Here is a 4,711-nt window from a genome sequence, read left to right as displayed (position 1 = left end):
TCTGTGGTCTCTATTTTACTTATTTCTATTCTGATCTTTATTATTTTCTTTCTTCTGCTACATTTGGACTTTATTATTTTGTTCTTCTAGTTGTTTGAAGTTTAATATGAGGTTGTTAATTTTAGATATTTCTTCTTTTTCATGTGATATTTATAACTATAAACTTTCTTCTTTGAATTACTTTTGCTGTACGATATAAGTTTTGGTATGTTGTGTTTTTATTTTTGTTTTTCTCAGGACATTTTTAAATTTTCTTTTTAATTTCTTTATTGAACTCTTAACTGTTCAGGAGCACGTTCATTACTTTCCATGCATTTATGAATTTTCCAAGTTCTTCCTGTTACTGATTTCTCATTTTATAACATTTCAGTTGGAAAAGATACTTAATATAAGTTTAATCTTCCTAAATTTGCTGAAGCTTGTTTTGTTCCATAATATATAATCTGTTTGTACATGGAAAGAATGCATGCTGGCTGTTGGTTGAGATATTCCATAGTCTTTAAGTCTGTTCGGTCTAAAATATTTCAGTCCAAAATATCCTCATTAACTTTCTGTCAGAATATGTCCATTGCTGAAAATGGGATGATAAAATTTTCTATTATTACTGTACTGAAGTCTATCTCTCTCTCTCTTCAGATCTATTAATATTTGCTTTATATATTTAGGTGTGCCAAGGTATGTGTATACTTACAATTGTTATATCCTCTTAATGAATTGACCCATTTATCATTATATAATATCTTTGTCTCATGTTTTCTTTTTAAATTTCCTTTTTTTCTGACATTAATATAGTTAGTTCTATTTTTTTGTTTCCATTTGCAGAAAATAACTTTTTTCCTCTCTTCACTTTCCATCTGTGTGTATCCATAAAAGGAAAGTAAGTCTCTTGTAGCTAGTGAGTGTATATTTGGATCCTGTGATTTGGTTTGGTTTTGGTTTTGTTTGTGTTTTTGCTATTTTGGGTTTTGTTTTTTTTTTTTGAAAGCCACTGACTATATTGATCTAAAAAACTTTACAAGGACAGTGACTGTTCTGCCCAAAAAGGAGCCAAATGGTATCAAACGGACTGAAAGTGAGGGTGGGGGGTGAGGGACGGGGCCAGGAATCCATTCAGGAAAGCTGGTAACTCTCACCAGGGAACTGGCAAGGGAAAAAGGGCGGGGGAGGCATGCAAGAGCGAGAATCCAAAAAAGTTGAAATGGTTAGGAGAGAAAACTCCCAAACGACCCTGGAGTACGTCGGAGGTGAGTACGACAATAGCAATCTTTTCCTTCGTAAAGGGCAGGGGAGGAGTCCCTACTCGGCTGCAAACTCTGGATGAGGGCTGGGGATTGAGAGCTTCCCAGAGAGCATCACAAGAAGGCGTCGCACCACTCTCGAAGGCATCCGAAGCAGTCCCGGGACTGCTTGGCGTTGGCGCCACACGTGTCCTTCAGCCATTCCCGGAAGAAATCTTCATCTTTCTTTAGCACCAGAAACTGGCCAAGGACAACATAGGCCTTGTCAAAGCCCCTCTCCTCCAGCTTCTTGCCCAGGACTTCACCAATCCCAGCCAGGCTCCCCACTGGCTTCTCCCCCATGGGCTCTGCCACGAAGTCTCGGTGCTTTTGGGAGGTTGTCATCTTGATCAGGCTTAATTGGCAGCTTCAGTTCCCGTAACGGTTCCTCCTCGGGGTTTTTTTTAATACTTTTCCTATGGTGCTGAAGATCTTGCTTTTTTATCCATTTAGTCACTCTATCTTTATATTGGATAATTTAATTCATTTACATTCAAAGTAATTATTAATAAGTAAAGACTCACTGTTGCCTTTTTGTTTGTTGTTTACTGGTTGTTTTACAAATGTGTTATTTCTTACTTCCTCCCTTGTTGCATTTCTTTGTGGTTTGATATATGTCTCTAGTTTGCTTTGAATCATTTCTATTTTCGTTTTATGTTTCTGATGAATATTTTTCCTTTGTGTTTACCATGAGGCTTACATAGAAGATATGATATTTATAATAGACTATTTCAAACAGACAACAACTTGACGTTGCATGAAACAACTCTACTCTTTTACTGTCCCTATTATCCTTTAGCATCTTGAATTTATTTTAACTCTTGTGTCCTTGCACTGTCATCTACAAATCTGAGAAGAGGACTTCCTCTACTTTCCCTTGTAAGTGTCCCTTTTCAGAGATAAACCTTTACTACTTAATTTAGTCTATTATTTAGGAAGGATCAACTAGTAACAACTTTGGACAGGCAGAGCATATTCAGATTTCTCTAGTTGGCTGGGTGACTACCTTTGCTCTCATGTTGGTGGGCTTGTGGCTGAGCTCTGTTGACTGGTGAGACCGTTGACTAGACTGTGCTATCAGGCAGAACTGCTGGTTGGGTACTGCAATTGCTTCTGGTCAGGCCAGTAACAAGATGTATTCCCTGGCCAATTTCATGCTTTAGAATCTGCAGCTGGGCAGGACTGCGGACTGAGATCTACAGTTAGGTGGAGTCACTGCTCAAGACAGACAGGGCCTGAGGCTATGTTCCTCAGAAATGCATAATTAAAATGGTCTCCCTGTTAGGGTGGAGTTTTTTGGGGGCCTTTGGCTGATTTGAATGACTAAGTTACCAAGTCTAGTATGTATAGCCCCTGTGCTTTTCCAAAATTTGTGGAGGTAGACATTTCCCTGCTTCAACAGAGTTCAGTGCACTTCTTGGCTGAGCAGAGCTACTCTTTGACTTTCTGAGTCAAATCCATCCAGGCCCTGTGCTTCTCTAACATCCACAGAGGTAGGAGATTTCCTGCATAGGTGGGCCCATTGGGTGAGCTTTTTTGGCTGAGTGGAACTGCTGCTTGACTTCTGGGACCAAGCAGGACTAGTCCCTATTTTTATTCAAAATGCACAGAGATAGAAGTCTCCCTGCCTGGGCAAAGTTGTTGGGCAGGATTTTTGACTGAGTGGAGCCTCTGCTTGATTCCTGGGTTGTCAAGCCAATCTATTTCCTATGCTTTCCTAAGATGAATGGAAGTGGAAGTCTTCTTTCCTGGGCATAGTTGTCTGGTGGACTTTGATGGCTGAGCGAAGTCACTGCTTGATTTCCTACGTCAAGCCAATCTAGCCCATTTGTTTCTCTGACAGGAGAGGAGATGGGTGTCCTCCTGTTTGTGAGAGATCATTGTGGTGGGTTTTAAGGTTGGCTGAAGAGTCTAGCAGTCTAAGAACTCAAGTTAGTTTGAACTTCCACTGTGCTTCTGAAAGCATCTAGCTTAGCTTTGCAAGTGGCTTAAAAGATTGACTGGTATCTATGATAGGGCACCATAACTGTCAGAAACACAAAGATACCCCCAAGATCTGTGTGTGCTTGCTACTATTAACTCTGTCTCCTTTATTTCCTCTTGACGCTGAGTGGCGTATCCATGCAGTTGCTCTTAGTTTGTTTTGTGAAGTGAGACTAAAGTGAGCTTCCTACAAACATCTTGGAATGCTAGAAACATTGGCTGTTTCTGGTTCTCTTTTCTTCCTGCAGAAATTGTGGACCCAGGGACATCCTCTTTGTCTGGTGTTGTGGCAACTTGGAGGAGGGGAAGAGACGATGCAGTCAGAGTGAGACCATTTTTTTAACTCTCTAATTTGGATTTTATTCAGTTTTCCAGACCATATGCGTGTCTCGGACTTGTTTCTAAGTGTCGGGGTTTTCGAAACAACATTCTAGTCTGTGGATAGCTGCTAGTTAAACTTTCTGTGTAAAGGTTGGGAGTTTGGAACTTCCTATTCCATGATCTTGCTGACATCACTGTATACATTCTTGTGTATATATCACTTTTATGTGTGTGTGTATGTGTGTGTGGGCGCATTTGTATGTGTCTAACATTAAGGCCTGAACTTTTTAGATATACAGTACCCAGAATGACAATGAGTTGAGAAATTCAACAAATGGCACATTGGTGCCTAAAAGAATGCCCATTTCTTCACATGAGTAAGCTTTTTATTACTGGTGATATATCCTAGCTCATTATGGAATGAGATCAATTAATTTTTCTTTGTATATATTTATTACTATTTCTGTAAAGATCAAAAGATTATATGCAAACTGTTATATATCAAACATATACTAATGCTGAACATAGAATCTTAAGTCAAGTGAAACTACCCTTGAAGTAAACTAGAAATTATAAACACTCATCATTTCAAAATTAATGTATAATAAAAATACAACTCTTTTGTACTAAACAATCTACTGATATTAATAGCAGAGTTCATGTTTATGGATAATTGATTTTAAAATTCTAATAAAAGCTGTGATCACAATAGTATATGTGTAACATCAATTAATATAAAATGTATTAAAATATATAAAATTATATTTTTAAAATTGGAACTATTTACATATACTGATTTAACATTGAATCTTACTAATATACTTGACCTCTAAAATGCAGCCTTCTACTCCTCAAAATAATAGATTTGACTATTTCACATTTAAAATTGATCATCACTACTTTTGAAATTATGACATAATGTTATCAATTATTATTTCTGTACAAGTATAACTATATTATATATCCTAACCACAATTTTAGTCTTTATTAAGTGGCAGATGCTATTTCTAATATAACTTTCCAGGTAAAATAAATGAAAAAATAAAACTCTGCTGAGTTTAAGAAAATATTTCTTAAAAAATCATAGAAGATAAAGGATAAAATATATCATTTGTAGCTCTTAAAATTTT

General features: G+C 37.2%; 1 pseudogene across 1 annotated transcript; it reads right to left on the bottom strand.

The window, feature by feature from the left end:
* Positions 1 to 968: 968 nt before the first annotated feature.
* LOC112624705 lies at positions 969 to 1,666 on the bottom strand (annotated as a pseudogene). Its single transcript, XR_003119463.1, has one exon. The product of XR_003119463.1 is annotated as a barrier-to-autointegration factor pseudogene (transcript).
* Positions 1,667 to 4,711: the final 3,045 nt, after the last annotated feature.

Source organism: Theropithecus gelada, chromosome 5 (genome assembly GCF_003255815.1).
Source record: "Theropithecus gelada isolate Dixy chromosome 5, Tgel_1.0, whole genome shotgun sequence".
In the NCBI taxonomy this organism is placed as follows: Eukaryota; Metazoa; Chordata; class Mammalia; order Primates; family Cercopithecidae; genus Theropithecus; species Theropithecus gelada.
Note: the sequence above shows the minus strand (reverse complement) of the source record. Positions and strands in the feature narration are given on the sequence as shown.